Below are 18619 nucleotides of genomic sequence, written 5' to 3' on the forward strand. Positions count from 1 at the left end.
GTTTTAACACAAATCTCTTTTATTGCATAGGCTTATGTTGTGCCATCAGCAAATCCAAAGAGCAATTAAACATTTAACATGATCACAAGGAGGAAAGAAAAGCTGCTGTTTAAATGCATCAAGAACAAAAAAAAAGGCAAAAAAAAAGAAAAAAAAAAAAGCTCAAGAAAATAGCCCATTGGCTCTAATGTAACATTAAGAAAAATTTGCGCTCCATTCAGTTCAATTCAATGGGGTTTTTTTTTGAAATCCAGTATATTATTTCTAAAAGCAAAATACCTTCTTTGCTGAGCTCCCTAGAAGGAATTTCAAACAATCCTCACACCACAGAGATGCCAGGTAGATGCAAATGCTTTCTAGAGAGTAAGCATTATTATTTTCACCTTCTCTTTGTTGTTCTTGCTTGGGAGGGTTACCTGGAGCTTGGAGAATATCTACTTCTGGAAAGGTCTGTACTACATTTCCTCAAAAAAAAAAAAAAAGGAAGCAACAAACTTCAAAGCTCTGCATCCTTACTGACATTCTTCATTTTTCTGTTTCACACATTTTCCTTTTCTGCTAAAAGCACATAATCCAACCTATGAGTCATCGTGGTCAGCATTGCTGTCTATACACAAAGTATTAATAAGGGGAATTAGTCCTGTTTGTCAGTCTGTCTATGAATGAGAGACGTGGGATTAAGTCACTGGATGATATTTGTTTTCTGTAGCTTATACAGAATGTTTATTCAGTTGCCATAAGGACATGAGGGTCATGCAGTCCAGTACGTAGCCTGAGCAGACAATAGACCCAAGCATTATATGGTCCCATTCCTGGGGACGTTGAGTCCCTATCACAGAAAGGAATCCTGTTTTGACATTCTGATTGTCCTAGCAGCCTGCTTTAAAAGCGCCCTTGGAGTCTGTTTCACCAGTATGAATGCAGAGATAGCAGCATATGTTCTAAGAGGTCTCGCTCCCTAATAAAGGGTGACTGGGGAGAACGGGTCAGTGATGGGACTCCAGTACTGATGTCAATCAGGCAATGACTGACAAAGATACAGAGGAATTTTGGGATCCTTGATATAATAGGATTTTTCAGGTCGTTTAATAGGACTCTACCATTTAAGCTTTTATCAGGACAGCCTTCTCAATTCTTGTGGGAAGTATAGAAAGTGGGCCAGTGCCAGAAAAATAGGTAAACGTGTAGTTAGGCTGCTCGTTCACATTGTGGGATATCGGAGTACAAGCTGCTGAGATGAACTTTTTGGTAGTGTCCAACGCAGGGAAGCTCTGCAAGGAGGTGCTGGTCACCAGAGACGCCACCAGGTACCCAGAGCGGACGTTCTTCAAACTGTGAAAAAGTGGGAGAGAAATGCTCTCAACTCAGTTCCCTACATTTTAGGAGAGCATCTGAATGCCAGAAGAGGGATTCTGTTTCCTCCTGTTCTGAGATTCTTGAGGGTTTAGGATTTAAAGTTCTGAAATTTTGTATATTTTAATGGAAACAGCCTGAAAAGTTTTTAGGTTGAATTCAGAGAAAGTGGGAAAACCACTCAAATATCAGCTGCTTTCTGCCTGCAAAAGCATTTTCTTCTCAGCCCTTGCATTAACACCTAGACTCAGGCATGCTTGTGGCACAGACAGGCTCTCTATTAGCCATCTCAATTTTGTCTTCAATTGCAATATCAGACACAAAGCAATATTTTCTCTGGTAGATTGTGCCACTAATACAATAAGGGTCTAATATATTAATGAATAAGGATCTGTAATATGCTAATATTTCTGCATCACATTAATATTCTATTAGACTAATGTATTATTATGTTAATAAGTCTATTAAAAATGCAAAATGTAATTATACATTCTGTATGGCTCCACTGTTGAAATCTGATTCTTGCCCTAGACATACTTGTGTGTGTATTTCTAGAAATTGTATTACCTGCTGTGAAAAGTTAACTTGATCTACACCTGATGTATTTCATCACACTCACCAAGCAGCCTAGCCAGGATTTCCACAACTCCAATACCATCACCATGTGAAACAGATTAAGTGCTTTAGCAAGTCTGCATTTCAGCTGTGGGAGACACAGGCTTACAGCCATATTTTATGCACACCTCTTTCCTTCTTGCTTTAGAGCCTGGTATTTACCTTTCCTTTCACAGAGCAGCTGGTTGAGAGGGGGCCCTCGTCTGGGTGGGCATGTTGCACAAGAAGGGTCTCATGCACCTAAATCCTGGCAAGTCAATCCTTTAATGAAGGGTGATGTCTGAGACCTGTTGAGGCATGGAGTTTAAGAGATGTCTTTCTCTGTAGTTCTTCATTTTGGAAATGTTTAGACATCTCCCTATTCAGTGTGCTGTTTATACAGTTTATTCTTTAGTGCCTGATTTCCCCTGACACCATCGAGGGAGACTAAGCCTCCATAGGTCTCAGCCCTGGGCATCCTCCTGCTTTTCTGTCACCGTTGAGAGAGAATTTGCAGAGTCCCTCCCACTCTCCATAAACATATCCACACTCCCGTGCACTCCTGAATAATGGCATTTGGAGGAGAGGTCTCCTGCAGTTCTTTCTACCACAGCTAAATGTTCACTTGATTGCTTTTAGATGGGCCAATTAAGAACGAAAAGGGAAAGTGAACAGCATGGTTTTGTTTTGTTTTAAAAATGTCAGGTTTGCCAAGTTTATTAAGCAGAAGCTCAGAATGAATATTGAATTTTCAAAGGCTGGCTTGGATAAAGTTTGGGAAAATAAAGTGGAAGGACATGTCCTTCCCCTCATCCCTGTCAGAATAACTTGCTGCTCTGTATCAATGTCTGCATCTGGTGGCACCAGTCATTTAATGGCTATTACAACAGATGTCTTTAGTGAAAGAACGGGGTTTCTGTTGTTTGTCTGAAGATCTATTCACTTCCTTATTGCCACTGGAAAGAGGCAGGAAATTGAATGGAGAAAGATTCCGACTAAAGGAAATCCTTCCTAATGGTGAGGAAAGAAAAGATATAGAAGTGGTTGTCTGGGGAGACCGAGGCTCTCCGTCACTAGAGGTAAATTAAAAATGAGAGAAATGCAACTGTCAGTAATAGCATAGTCGAAGCTGGTCCTGCATTGTGTTAGTTGAGCTAGACAGCTTCTCCAGGGTCCTGCCAACCCTTTGCTATGGTTCTGACCCTCTTTTCATATGTAACAGATCCCAGGATTTGTGAAGAGTTTCTTAACCTCATAGCTCTCAGGATTTATTTTGTATCTAAAGAGCAAAGAGTTGGGATAGCATGAAATTATTCTTAAAGGAAGTGGAGAATACGAGGAACAGTTTACAAGTGCTTCATAAGACTGGGAAATGTGCTCAATTTCACAAGATTTAATGCTACCGTAACCATCTACATGCTTCATACAGCCTACTTGTACTGCATTGCCTTGGGTGTGAGCAACCTTGTTCTGTGGTGGCTATCCTTCCTTCGCAGTAAAGACCCTGCTATCATGAACAGTGACTGGTTTCCCCTCTTAGAGTGAGGGGGAGAAATCTAGGTCTGGAGAAGTGAAAATCCAACCACTTCATCATTGTTTTGTATGGGCATTCAGTATGATGTATATGCATGAGTGACATTTTATATATATGACTCCTCAACTTGCATTTGTTATAGCAGATATGGGGAATATGTTTGGGACTCAACTGTACAACATTTAAAATGGTCTTATTTTCACAGTATCATCTAGGTCATCTTACTTCCAAATTTCTCTGCTTTTAAAACAACAGTGGAATGATTTTTACTCAGTTAAGATACACAAAGCATTGAATTTCCATGTTTTGTCTGCAGAACAGGAAGTTTACTCTCAAATGTTTATAGTGTCTGCATTTTCAACTTGCTGCTGGTGTTCCAGCAGCCCAATAGCAAATTCCATTTGTGTCATTGTCATTATTACCATTATTATTTTAATACATAGCCTGTATGTCAACACCTCCTGTGGATTCTCCAATATGAAAATCAGGTGGTTTCAAGCTGCTTCATTAACTTGAGGTTCAGTGAAGCTACACTGATTCACATTAGCCGAAAATTTAGCCCAAAGTCCCTATTGAAAGTGACAGAAAGCTTTTTGCTGGGCTGTCTGTCCCTTGGAAGGATGATGCTTTTCACAGGAAAGTTGTTGTTTGGTATGTTCTCTTACGTAACAGCACTGTTAGCAAAGCAGAGACACCAAAAAAGATGAGGACGCTAATATACGTGGAAAGGCTCAGGGTGCTGAAGTGAGCAACCTCTCTGCAGCATGATATTGTGCTGTTGTTGAACAAGTCCACAGAAATAATGAGTTCTTAGGGTTTCTGTAAATATCTTCCATCTAAATTTGTGTGGAATTAAATTTGAAATGTGAATTATTACTCCAGACTTTGAATATGCCTGTGTTAATATGCCTAGCAAAAATCTCCCTGTCCTGCCTCAAACCCATATTTCTGTTTCAATACATCTCTGAAATATTCATTTTCTATTGTAATGACAGTCAAACTAGGAGTTAGTCGATTGTCTTCCTTGTTAAAGTGGCATGTTGGACATTTTACACTTTTCCTTGACCTCTAGTTGGTTCATCCACAAACTGGCACTTGGATTTTTCCCATATTCAGAAAGTAACTCCACTGGTGTATTCATGACTGGAAATCTAGAGCTCAGCTCACTCTTGGGGGTTAAGGCTTATGAAATCTAAAATGTAATTGTGCTTCACTTCCCCAGCAATCCCAGGTACTCCTGTCTAGACAGTTCAGCAAAGACAGTGACTCTCCTTTTTCTAAACTATTCTTTGCAATAATGTGCTGCTTCTCCACTGCCACTACCCTGTGAAATATCTTGACCCTCCTGCTACCTTAGGACCTCTCATGAAATTCTGGATATCTTCTCATGCTGTCTTGTCCCAGGGCATGAGCACAGATGGACAAAAGTACCCCTATGCTTCAGATATAATGATAGATCTGTTGTATTGGTTCACAGCTGTTTCAATGTTGGTATTTGTTGAACCATCACTATCTCTAAGAAGTGTACAGGCCAAAGAGCAAGAAAAACCTGTGGGCAGAGGGAAAAGGGAGTGGACAGCGGGTATCAGGTGATGTTGCACACCAGTGTCTTAAAGCCTGGCCTGGATATTCCTGTGCAAGCCCCTGAAATCAGAGTTTTCTGCAGGAATGCTGAGCTGCAGAAGCCTGGTATCTTCACTATCAATCTCTGAGAGTTTTTTTTTTCCTCTTGTGCTTGCTTCACACTAGGATTAATAAACAAAAATTGGCCTGTAAAGTTTACACAGTTTGCTATTCCCTCTTCATATAATGCTCTTCCTTTGGATGCAGAAGCATTTTTTCCCCTCTAACTTTCTCAATTTTTCTCTCTCTAGATCTAACTTTTCTGCAGTCTGAATGCAAGCATGTGTAAAAGATCAGGGTGAGAGGATTTGCTCTCTAGGCAAAGAAAACACCGGAGGTTAATTAAAAACAAAAGGAAGCATAACAAACATCCCCCACTCTCTCCTCATCTCTACCCACATGGACCCTTCAAACCCAGGGGCTCATGCAGGAGTGGAGTTAGCTAGAACCAGGATGGAGGCAAGAGCCCTGGAGGAGAAAAACGGTTTGTAATCTTTGAACGAAAGAAAGAGTGGAGGGAGACCATCCCATCAGCGTAATCCCAGTGGCAATTTCATCTAGGCCTGTTGTTTCTTAATGAGTTTTTATCCATCTTTAATTTGATGGGTCTTCTTTCCCAAATGAGGGCTAAGATGGCAAGGGGGAGGGGAAACAGAATAGTAGGGCAAAGAGCCAGCCCTCTGACAACACTTCTTTTTTTCTTTGTTTCTTTCTGCCTTCACCGCTAAAAATCTCTTTCTCACACTTTCCTCTGTTCCTTTGCTAATATTTCATTATTTTTTTCAAAATATGTGTTTTACATGAACACAGGGAAGTAAGAACAGCTGCATCAAGCCAGACTATCTAGCCCAACACCATCTATCCACACAAACCAACAGCAGTTAGAAGTGTAAGAGTGAGAAAGACATATGCTACTTTCCCTGTGATGTAAGCTCAGGATTTCCTTGCAGTTAGTTTCCCAGGGTGGATTTTTCACCCATTAATTTGTCCAGTTATTTTTTTGCACTCATGTAAACTTGTCGTGTTTGCGATTCCCTTCAGCAAGAAGTTCCGTGGATCAATAACACTCTATTTTTTCCAGGTGTTAATTAGTATGTCCACATGCCACCAGCCATTTGAGGGTTAATGTGGAGATGACTACAGTTACTAGGCAACGAGCAATCACAGATATGTTTTGGGTATGGAGAGATGAATTTATAACTATTTTTATGTCATATTGTAACTTTCTATTGTTTAATCTTTTCTTGTTAGGGTTGTTTGGGCTTGGTTTTTTCACTCGTCCCTTGTTTCTATTTGTGTTTGACCTCTCATATTTCCTGTGCGTTGCTCAGACACGGAAGCAGCAGATCGGAGCCTTAAATGGGAAGGGATTATTTAGCAGAAGTCTTCAAACATCAAATGAAATTAAGAAAGCATATCACGAAGATTTTATACAGTGCCCAAAGTCATGTTCTTGTGTGTGAGGAAGGCAAGAAGCCCAGAGCTGGCCAGTCCATCCCAGGTAGCAAGCAACTTCAGAACACTTGTTTAAATAAAAATCTTACAAAAGAAAGAAAGAAAGAGAGAAAGAGAGAAGGAGAGAAAGAGAGGAAGACAGAGAGAAAGAAAGAGAGAAAGAGAAAGAGAGAGAGAAAGAGAGAGAGAAAGAGAGAAAGAAAGAGAGAGAGGAAGAAAATGAAGAAATTATTATTTTTTTTTAATTTCTAGGAGCTGGGAAGCTCAGCAAGCACAGAAAACTATCTTTTTTTTCTGCCTTATGTCTCTTGGGCTGCACCTAACTGGTTGCATCAAGCCATAATAATATTTAAAGGGAGAAGTCACTGAGTTCTTACATTGAGAAACAGGCTTATCAGGGCCAGGATGAGCTTGGGGCATATCACTCATAGTGACATGGTTTAGATATGATCCAGTCCTTATGATAAAAAATGGGGGCATTTCTCCACCAAAGTGTTTACCACAGATTGAAGTCCAGACCAAGATGAAGAACAGGCTTGTCCATTTTGGCTGCTGGGGTTTCACACCTCTCCTCCTCTCCATCTCTCAACCACACACACATTCCTCCCATTAGAGGAGTAAACTTTGAATGAAATATTTTGCACATCTCTACCACTGCATTACATCCTGCTGGCCATGTCTTGACAGGCTGCATCAGTCAATAATAATGCAATATTAAAGGGTAATGACACAGCCATGCAGAGTAATGAGGGAAAGCAATTTCTCTCACTATTTAGCCATTTACCAATTGATCGAATTCAAAACCATCAAGTCAAAAACACAGGGAGTGGGGTAAATCCAAGAGGGGTCAACATGCATCCCTGTGATATAGTGGTTCTACTCAGCTGGCTGACAAAGAATGTCTAAGGAAATACATTGAGTTAAATTCTGCTCAGGATCTGAAATAGAGCAGAGCAAAGGAAATGATCTCAGACATAACCTTATAAAGTAAAAAAAAAAAAAAATGACCAAGGAGTAAGGAGTTGGAAGAATGTAAGAGAGTGCTCTTTGGGTCCATACAGTCAGCCTCAGCTGAGGCATGTGTGTGGTTTCAGCAGAGTAATTAATACAGATGTGTCTATTTCTATAGAGTCTATCTCGAGAGTGCAAGTCCAGTTTGCAATCCTTCCTCTGAAAATCTCTACAGGCTAAGAAAACATCTGTGGTTCTCGTGAGTGGCCCCCAGAGAAGATTAGGACAGACAAACTTTTTTTACAATCAGGCAGAAAACGAAACCCGGATAAATCCTTAGCTTAAGCAGTAGAATGAGAACAGGAGCCTACCTGTATTCCCTCCTTGTGAAACAGGGGAAGGGCTTGGATCTGTCCCAAGCAAAGCCTGAAGACCAGATGTGGCCAGGAAAATGGCACTTGGAAAAAGTGAGAGACAGATTTAGTGCATTCTTTTTTTAAATTTGAAATAAGGGTGAAATTTCTAAATTGCTGCGCAGAAAGCAACAGGATAAAGTTGGTGAGAAATTCCCAGGAAGCAGAGGGGCTTTCTGCAGTGGGGTAATTATTTTGGCTTCTTTCACCAGATAACTTCAGGCTGATGTTATAGGACCCTTCTGTACCTTCATTGCTTCTTATTTCCAACACAGGTGTTGATAATACCCCCTCTAAAAAGCAGTGGGGATGTACTTTTTTAACACAGCTCCTAGGATCTTGCAATTTTGCAATGATGTTTAAAAAATGGACCCTGAAAAAGGTATATAGACCTTGGAGCAGCCCATCAGAAAGAAAGGTGGAAAACTCTTGACTGTCGCATGGTGAAGTGTTTGGCTTTACTAAACCGTAGGCATGCTGCACAATTTGCACCTGGAGGGGAAAAGGCGAATACACACCCTGTCCCAAGAGCAGTCCTATGTTAGGTGCTGCCCTAAAAGACTGTGCTTAAGTAGCTGAGCAAGGCTGTGGGAAAAGGACAGGGTGGAATGAGGAAGGGAAGTCACTGGGACTGCAGCAGAGATGAGTGGTCACAGGTCCCAGGCCAGGGAGGTGTGGAACTCAGGACATGAAGAAAGGAAAGGAATGAGGAAATGGTGAAGTATTTTTTCTTTAAATTTTATTTTCTTAGAACCGTTTATAGGTGTCCTTCTACAACTGCAGAGTGTAAATCCTGCACAAGCCCTAGAAATTGTTGCAGCTGGAGGGCTCTGGGTGGTTTTGTAACCTCTCTGTTCTGCTTCAGCTGCTGAAAACCAGGAGGGGAGGGAAGAAAAGGAAGAGAAGGAGAGAGAGATGGCCTTGGGTAAAAATCCTGATCCAAAAGCCCAAAGATTTGAGCTTTTGGTGCTTCATGAGTGATGTCCAGACTAAGGGGCAAAGAGGCACTGGCTTCCTCCAAAACTCCTTCCCTCTCATGATGTCCCCCTTTGATCCAACACCCAAAGCTGGTGTAATGGCCCAGGCTGCTGTGAGCAGGAGCTGGCTACCATTTTTAACTCCAGTTGTCCTAGCAGGCAAGCAGGTCCACCTGGCACATAGCACAGCAGCCACAGGCAAGGCTGAGACCAGCTTGTGCCTTACCATGTATTTTGGTGATCTGCCTTAGGGCCCCCATGAGGAGTTTGCTCAGGGAGATGGAACAGTTTGTCAGATAGAGGAGGTCACATTCAGGGGTCAAATGATCCTTTTTAACATGATAGTTCAAGCCTCCATAAAACCCCAAACTACCCTATGCATGTTTAGAAATATTTTATTTCCATTTTCCTTTATTTTTTTTTTATTTCTCTCTATTGAGACCAACTAATGATGGAAGAGAGCAGAAATCTGTCTTTTCATTTTGGAGCTTGGGACTTGCTTGTAGAGTGTCTCCAAATGCTTGACCACACCAGGGCATCTCTGCTGCTCTCTCTGTCTGCTTTGGTGGAGCTTCCAAAAGGAGACACGGGATGTGTGAGCAGGGCATTTTTTAGCTGGTGAAGCGTGATGATTTCTGCAAGTGATGCAAATGAAGAATGTAGAAGTCTTCTGCCAGCATTGCTGTATGCAGGGCATGGTTTTGCCCATGGAGCAGTGCCAGCTCAGAGAGGAGAGGACATCAACACATCCCTGCGGTCCCTTTAGCTAAACAGGCTGTTCACGCCTTGGGATGCATCTGTGCAGCACCTAACCCAATGGGGCTTCTAACTGCAACCATAATAGAAATAACATATAGTAATAAAGTAAATAGACAGTAAAACTGTCTTCTATAATGTTATTCTCCAGGCTAAATGAGATGCCAAAAATGAACAAACAGCCTCCAAGTGATATTAAAATGTCTTTCACTTTTAATAATTTAAGGGACATACTAGTGAGAAAGATAAGGAAACTTTAAAATACATTATTTTTCAGCCTGACGGTCTCTTCCTCAGACTCTCTCATGTCTGATCCACTGAGGACACATTGATATTTCCCAGGCTGAAGCAGAGCATTTTAATAAGATATCGGGACAAAAGCTTGTCCTCTTTATTTTCTTTTATTCAGTAAGTTTGCCGTTAGAAAAACTGGTTTCATTTTGGGGGCCTTTGCTCCTGTAAATAAATGTCCTTCCTCCCTCCATCCTTCCTTCCTTTCTTCATCCCTCCCTTCCCTCCTTCTATTTCTCTTTCACCCTCTCTCTCTTTCTTTCTCTTATTCTTTTTCCTGGTTCGGAAAGCCCTAGACTGTCTCCTTGAATGTTAAGGACAAACTTGCAATAATTTATGTTACAGTGTGATATGAAAAAAAAAATACATTACACTATAAATTATAATATGAAGGGTGAAATGCCAGGAAGGATGCCAAATGCCGGTAGAAGTCCCATTAGACAACAGAGTTCTATTGCCTACCACTCCCCACAGAAATCTTAGAAGGTTTGCATGAAACTATTTGCTGTGAGGTGGGGGGGAGACTGGAGGGGGAAGAAGGAAGAAATATAACAGATAAAATGTATAATCAGTCAACTGGAGGTAGGAAATTTTTACTAATGCCTAAAAAGAAAGGTGACTTCTGTATAGAGCTATAGCAATTTCGAATATGGCCACCTGGGATATTGTAATGCTGCCTCAAGCTGGAACATGGACTGTGTTGCATCCAGTGTGGTTATTTGAAAGGCTCTTCGATTTTATCCTCTCAGATAATTCCCTGTGGGAGCCACAGAGGTTCCTCAGGGCGACAGGTAGCCCTGCTCATTGCTGCAGACCCAGGGGGCTGGTTGAGGCTATGCCAGGGGCTGTCTGAAGCCATGGCACGGTCTTTTGGCTTTTCTCTGGGAGCAGGAATAATTAGAAGGGGAAATTAAGAAGGTCTCTTTCAGAGGAAAATGGCTGCAAGGGGCAAGTGGGAGTCAGGGAGATGTTTCTGACCTTGTGGCATGGATTATTGTTCATGAAGTCAGATGGCTGGAGGGGCACAGAAGAAGGGTCATTTCATACTTGCTGCCCCACAATTTTCTAAAGACTCACCACTAGCCAGCAACTGAGAAGATCACGGGGACTTGTGGGCCATGAGGCAGACATGCAGTCATCCTCATCTACCAGTGCTGGGTCTGTCATGCTTATATTATCTGTCCTCTGACTATTATTTAATTCAGGATGCGTAAAATCTTCACATGCACTCCCTTCCACCCGATCCAGCCTATGTACCCATTTCTTTCTTAGATATGATGACACCAAGAATAGAAGTTGGGACAGATAAACTATTTTATGCAACAGGCTATAGGTTGTTGATACAGAGAGAGTCCATTTACCTTGGCGTGGAATGACTGACGAAGCTGCTGTTTCATTCCTATCTCATGTCTGGTGAAATAACTGCTTAAAACCAAAACTGTGAGCCAAATTTTTTGACATTGCAGTGCAAATGGAGGAGCTAGAGTCCTTTCTGGATAGCAAGTAATGAGATGGGAAGAGCTCATTTTAAGAAAGGGGATATTTTTGTGACGGACCAAGAATGAGAATATGTCTATTTTCCTTTAAAGATGAAAGAAGTAAAAGACAGAAAAATGGATTATTATTTTACTTTAAAAAAAGAACTAAAAAACCCCAAACATACCCAACATCCCAATCAATGGAGAGAAAAGCAGCTTTGAGTGCCTTATTGAACTGACCTACAGAAAAAGCTTCAGAGCTTCAAGCCCAAACAAGTCCCTGATAACATGTGAAATGCAATGGAAAAATCATTTAGAGAGAACAACAGAGAAGCTGATTTTGCTCTAGTTTTACAGGTCGGTTCAATAAAGGTTCTTGAACTCTCTTTTCTGTGTAATTCTAAAGAAGGGTCATTTAATTAATATATTTATTCAGAGAAAGAAAAAAGAAGTGCAAGGGGGGAGGAAAACAAACTTAAAATAAAGATTTTATTTCGCATTGAGCATTGCAGGTCCTGGTTGAATCTTTCTAACACATGAGCTCTCTGGGTGCACAGAACCCTTCCTTCTACACAGTTGCTCTCTTACCTCATCCTTTAATTTAGTGTGTAAATTATCACAAGAACAATGGAATCCAGAGAAGGAAAACACATCCAAGCACATTTTTTACTCATGTTTTCCTTCTTTAGCTCTCTGTGATTCATTTGCTGCATTCTCAGCCAGCCCTCTGGTTTTATGAGAAGTTGAAAGACAGTGCAAACCTTTTGTTATTGTGCTGCCAGCCTCCAGAAGAGTATCTGGCAGTGTTCAGGATTATCCCCTGCCGTGGGACTTGTCAATGTAAAACTGTGGGGCTCAGTCCTCGTCTCTGCAACGTCACTCATCCCTGCTCCCCGTTCCTGCCTTTGCCATGCATCCCCCGAGGCAGGGCACAGCTGTGCAATCCTCAGCGCAACACAGACGTTCGGAGGCCAGAGCATCTCCAGGGCCTCTGGTAGAGGGACCTCGGGCTGGAGCTGTCTCTACATCTCTTGACAGCTCTATTTCTGATGCAGGCAGGGCTGCTAAGGGGACATGCAGGAAAAAAGTTCATCTGGCCCTAAGTTTGAGCAGGGGAGAATATGCCCGTCTCTCTGTGCCCAGCCTGGGACACTGAACAGCCGAGTTTGGTGATAAAGACCTGGAATCTCTGCAAGACTCTGCTTAGGCTGCGCACTAAAGCCTTTTCACACCACTGTAGGTCTAGTCCTGCCTCAAAGAGACAAAAACTTTCTGTAAACACAAAAAACCTGAGAGAGTATCCTGTGCAGTACCCTGTGAGATATCCAGACCACTATTTAGGAACTATAGTAATAACCATACTATAAAGCTTTTGTATGCAAGAATAGGGTAAAACCCCTTTACATGGTGTGTGGGCCCTTTGGTGGTTCTTCTCATTTAAAAGCCATTCTGGTGAAGGTAGCAGTGCATCTGGAGCTGGACCTGGCATGTTTGCATGTGTGTTATAAATGGAGTTACTGGTGCCAACTGTGTTGCTATAGATTTTCCATGTTATTTTTGCATCACTGAAAGATGGAGAACATTTCCCCTGCCCCCTTCCTAACAACATGTTTATAAAAATTGTGTTCTGCACGGAGGAAGGAGAAGGGTTAACAGAAAAACTTTTCAAGGTGATAGGGAGAGCTAAGCCCTCCTACTCTTGGGGAAATTGAACTAAGAAGTGGGGAAAAAGGCTTTCTTTCCCCACCCCACCACAATGTGGTCTTGTCTCAAAAAAAACTGAAAGATTTTTTTTTTCATGTTCTTCCAAATATCACTTCTGCTTGTCACAATATTTATAAAAACCCTCTTGCTATCTCAAGCTGCACAGCCTTTGGCTCAGGCTCCTGCTTATGCAAAACAGGGTCATAAACATGTCACTGTGTATTTGATAAATCCATCTTCCTCTTGTCATTGTCACCAAGAAGCTGAGATGACGGGAGATTACTCCGTCAAATCGCCGTGGAAACGCCTGCAGAGTTTATGAATTTTCATAGGATGTAAGTCCTCTTTAATGGGAAGTGGGACCCAGTGAAAGCTTACTATTTGTAAGGAAAAGCGCATGCATCTGCATGCGTCTGCATCTCTGTGCGGGAATATACTGTATGGCCAAATCTTTACCTTACATAGATTAGGAGTTACACTAATGCATCCCAGTTTAGAGCATCTCTGTGAGTTTGTGTGCATTTCCTTGTGTCTGTTTCTCTCTCTATGAGCCCAATTCACATTTATATCAAGGCTCCTTTAATCCGTACTAGATGTGTAAAAGGGATGTTAAATAAGTGCCAAGGATATTAGAATGTATTTACTGATCTAACACATTTCCTGTGAGCATTTTCATTACCACATCTTGAAATGCTTGCCTCTGTCCCACCCTCCTCCTTTTTCTGCAATCTACTGAAGATACCAACCCGTCTTCAGTGAGAATTGCCTCTGTGTCAGGGTTCAAAGGTCAGCTGGCTTTCTCTTTCTGTAGCAAAGCTTAACAGCAAACACGATTCACAGTTTTCCAAATAGCAGAAGTGTCCTTTTCTCACTCCTCCCTAAAGTAAAAAATGGCTGAAGGGATTATGCTCGAACTCTAACAAAACAGGAGAAAGTAGATAAATATGGATTTACGTACCTTCAGATATGAAACTCAGTTGTGCCAGGCGCTGAACACTGCTGAGGAACCGAGATGTGCTTTGGTGTGTCAGCATGATGCTCAAGTGCAGCACCCGGCTCCTCTCTGGAGGATGTCAGTGCATCAGAATGGCCAGCTCATGGAGGCAAGCTGGAGTAGATCTATCCACCATTTTGCAGGACAAGGAGATATCAGTTAAAATACCGTAGTGAAATCACTGGGATGTTGGCGAGAAGGGACCTCCAGAGGTTTGTGTTCCAGCCTCTCCTTCAAAGCAGGGCTGCCACCCATATATGGTCAGCTTAGCAGTACTTTGGTCTAGCTGTGTGTGTCTCAAGAGCAGACGGATATGATTTACAGAGTTCCTGAGGGTCTTACAGAATTACAGTAAGGTCAGGTACCTGGCACCTCTTCCTCTTGCCTCTATTGGCAAGCTGGAAATGGGGAGAGTGTCTGTTCACAGGGCCCAGGGCATCTCCAGCCTTAGGGTCATGCCATGAAGCCATGCTCAAAGCATCACAGACCGGACGTAAGCTGAGACATTGCCTGCAAGGCAGGAGTGCAGCCTGTGTGGACACACCTGAGCTATCCCTCCACAACCTCACACAGGTGCCACTGGCAGCTGAGATCTGCAGCAACACTGAGCTCAGGACAGACTAAGGGCTGGTGACCTCTTCAGCAGTTCAGTGGGACTTTTTGCAACTTGCCACTGCCACCTATGCTGCTGCAATTGTACAGCTCACACCCAACTTGGGGAGTTTAGAGCTATGTAGACTCGTCTTTTGGAGTTTTTTATTTATGATCTGTGGTGATGTGTCCTGTCACCTCAGATCCTTCTCTTTGCGTTAAAGTTGTTTTGCCTGCACTTCCCAGCATGCTCAAGTAGTGCAACTTCCTGCTGGGGCAAGAGTATGGAAGGGTTTTGAGTCAGTACCTCTGTGTTACACTGCTATTACTGCAGTTCTAACAAAATCAGAACTATCCCCAAATAGCTGTCCAAGTATGAAACTGTAAAAAGGGGAGGACACAGCTGGTTTTTAGTGTCCCAGGGCTTATAGGGAGCTAACTATACACCTTCGACCCTCACTGCAGCAGTTACTGCAGGAGGTACAGTATGTACTCTGTTGCACACACTGGATGAGATCCCTTCCCTGGTATCTTAATATAGTGTCATGCATTTCAGCAGTTCTCAGAGTGTTTTAGAGATCATACACACTGAGCTGCATCAGGAAGCCATTTGGAAATGGAGCAAGACTAAGAGGAAAAAAGGGAACTCTGGCAAATCGTTGCCTAATATCACAATTCCATACACTTCCTAGAAGCTTCTGACAGCCTTATGTTTTTAATTTGGGATGAAGGCATCCATCATAAGGAACTCTTATAAAATCAGGAATATGTTCTTTACTTGGTACTTTAAAAAAATCTGCTTTGCTGTGAAGGCTGGGGTCCTGTTTCTTTGTTTTGCAAGCAAACAGCCAGTTTATCCTCCTCAAACTGAGAATTGTTATTTTTGGAGGATGGAAGTAATTTTCAAGATTTTCAATACAAGAGAAACCTATTCATTAGCTTATAAGTTAAAATTAATTAAAAATTGAATTCTTTAAGAAATGCAACATCTGTGCACACATTCTCTTCATCCCAATGATGTCAATAAGAGAATAGCTCAGACTTCAAACTTTCTGTATAGTTGCAGTTAATTGAATTCTTATGCTTGGTGTATTCTTGAAGAAATTAAGAAGTAATTAGACTGTGCTATTAACAATTGTATCTGATTGATCTGATGGTGTAGCCAACAGACAGGTCAAGGTCAACAGCTTATTCAGCTCTTACACTTGATGTGATCTCTGAGATCATGAATTTTCTCGCTGGAGTTCTGCTGGCTGTACTGGGAGTTATATCACTTTTTTTGGGCCAAATATACCTTATACAATACGAAGTCCAGCATAGGATGCCAGATTGGGCATCTGTGTTTGAGAAACTTTGTATGGCCTTGCACCTCACACCACTGGGCAGTGCTATAGCAGCTTTTCGCCTCTATCCACAGCAGGATATTTGTCCTACAGCCCTTTGGGTGGCTCTGAATCAGGTCTCTACTTGCCCAAGTGGGCAACTCATTGCATAAACCAACTGTATGAGTGGAAGGGGATGCCCCAGACCTTCATCGGCCACTAAACCACATTATCCAGCCACTAAAAAGGCGGTTGAAAAGTAAAAGCTAAATTCAGCAGTACAGTTTGGCTGCTTGCAAGGTTGTAGCTCTGAGCAGCAGTTACAAATCCAGTTTAACAGGCCAGCGCCCTGACTCTTTGCATTGATCCAGCACACCAGTGGATTTGATCTTAAAGAATGAAGTCAAAACTCCCTTTGGCTTTGCCAGGGTCTGGCTTTCACCCTGCAGAGCTGCAAATCAATAGAAGCATTGGAAGGCAGAATGCACTGTAAATGCCTCTGAAGGGGGGAGGTATGGAAAATGCAATTACCCAGAGAAGGAAATAACAAGACAATCTTTTTTTATTTGCCCTTTTTTTTTTTTTTCATTTTTCTTTTCGGCCCCTGGTGGAGCGTAGTATCCCAGGAATAGACAAGAAAACCATTTGAATCATTTTAGAATTCTTCCAAACTGAAGCAGTAAGAATGAAGGAAATTTTCTTACAGACAGCATTAGAAAGATGCAGATGTGTGACACTTCAGTATTTTTCAATCTCTTCAGCAATGCCATCATTAGAAAAAAAACATGTATCTGTAAAAACTGTCATAGTGTGGATTAGAAGAACGTGACTTAGTTACTTCATGGTGCTACTGATAACCAAGCAGCAGTGTTAGAACTGTTAGTGGTGAGTATGGTATACTAGTTGTGCCTTAAAAATGAATTACTATTAGGATTATGAAGGAACCCCTTTGAGAACATTAATATTAAGTTTCTGTTATATATTCTTTACCCTTAATATCATTTTAATAGGGAACTTTTTTTCTTGGATGCTGTTCTGTTTTGCCTTTGTATGCACGTTGCAGTGAGCTGCTTTGCTGTTGCTGTTCTTCACCCAGAAGCAGCCCTACTTTGGTCCCTTTTGAAAAGGAAAAAGCATGGAACACGGCTTTCTGTACACACATAGCTCAGTTCTCGTGTTTTAAATGCAGCTACCTCTGGGGTTAAACATGGCAGCTTTTTAGCAACTTTCAGTAGTGAAGGATAGCTTCCACAACTCAAACTGATTGAGAGCTATCTGACAAGGGGAAGGGGGAAGAAAATACCATGAATTATAGATGCCAGTCTGTCTGTTTTACCATTATACATCCACAGTTGGAGCAGATTCATTCCTCTTGCACCTCTTATTGTGCAGTTGTCCCCATTGTACATTCATATCCATTGTTTCTACTTCCATATATTGTACATTCAGACCCTGTCTCAACTGTACATTCAGGCTCCGTTTGCAGGAGAACCATCCATGGGCTCAGCTGTTTCACAAACAGATCTAATAGCTGTAGTGTGCTCAGATGAGCATGATGGGTAATAGCAGAGCAGATTGAACTATATTGTCCCAGGAGTTCATATATTTTTATACACTCGTAGGGTACACATCATCTTGCTATGACAATGAGGCTAAGTCAAGCATCTCGGGAATGCAATAAAGCAGATTACAATACCGTTCTTTCACTCGTTTTCAGTATACTTCCCCTCCCACTTTCTTTTAACAACGTTAATCAACGCCAGGCTACTTTACACCCAAATGGTGGCTTGCTCTATGTTCTCCCCCTACCACACACACACACACACACAGACATTTAGCTCTTATCCCTTCTGAAACAGGCTTCCATGGAGATAAAACTAGGAATTTGTTAAATATCAAAGAACGCTAAGGCCACTAATTTCAGCAGAAAAACTCACAGCAATTCAGGCTTAAAAATGGCAAGGTTAATAATTTTTTTCCCTCCCCAAGCCACGTCACATTATTAAGTGAAATAAAGCTGACAAAGGATGTCATATTCAAATAGCCATCTTTTTCATTTACTGCATTATTATTAGGATACAACTTTCTCATGCAGCCATGCTAGGCAATTAAGAGCCCAATTCTCCCCTCAGACACAATTGAAGTGCTCCCCACCATCTTGATATGAGCTATGGATGTTCCTCCAGAAAGTGAAGATGTGATCCAAGATGGGTGAATCACAGACTTAGCCAGAAGCTGGAGGAGAATATTTGTGTCACCTCCCCAGTCTGTGCCTGCTTAACCAAGTGACAGCTACATTCTCCTGTCATCATCTGATGCTTCGTGCAGCTTGTCCACTTCCTATTTGGGCAGAGTAACACTCAGTTACCATGTGCATCACGCAGGTAAATTGGCTCATGCTCTTCTTTGCAGGTTCCCACTGTAATATTCTGAAATCTCAAACATTTAAAAGCAGGAGTCAAGCTTTACAGAAGCATAAAAGCTGCTTAAATTCTTGAGGTATTTTTTAACAGATAAGTATGGCATGCTTTGAGTCTATATCACGTTTATTCTTTATTTGTCATATTTTAATTCCTCCAAGAG

At 41.8% G+C, this 18619-nt stretch overlaps 1 protein-coding gene across 47 annotated transcripts in view; it reads left to right on the forward strand.

Moving 5' to 3' along the window:
• Window positions 1-18619, forward strand: part of CELF4 (CUGBP Elav-like family member 4) — a 691562-nt gene that overhangs the window by 484018 nt on the left and 188925 nt on the right. The gene's annotated exons all lie outside the window — the stretch shown is intronic.

The sequence above is a fragment of the Caloenas nicobarica genome, chromosome Z, assembly GCF_036013445.1.
Source record: "Caloenas nicobarica isolate bCalNic1 chromosome Z, bCalNic1.hap1, whole genome shotgun sequence".
In the NCBI taxonomy this organism is placed as follows: domain Eukaryota; kingdom Metazoa; phylum Chordata; class Aves; order Columbiformes; family Columbidae; genus Caloenas; species Caloenas nicobarica.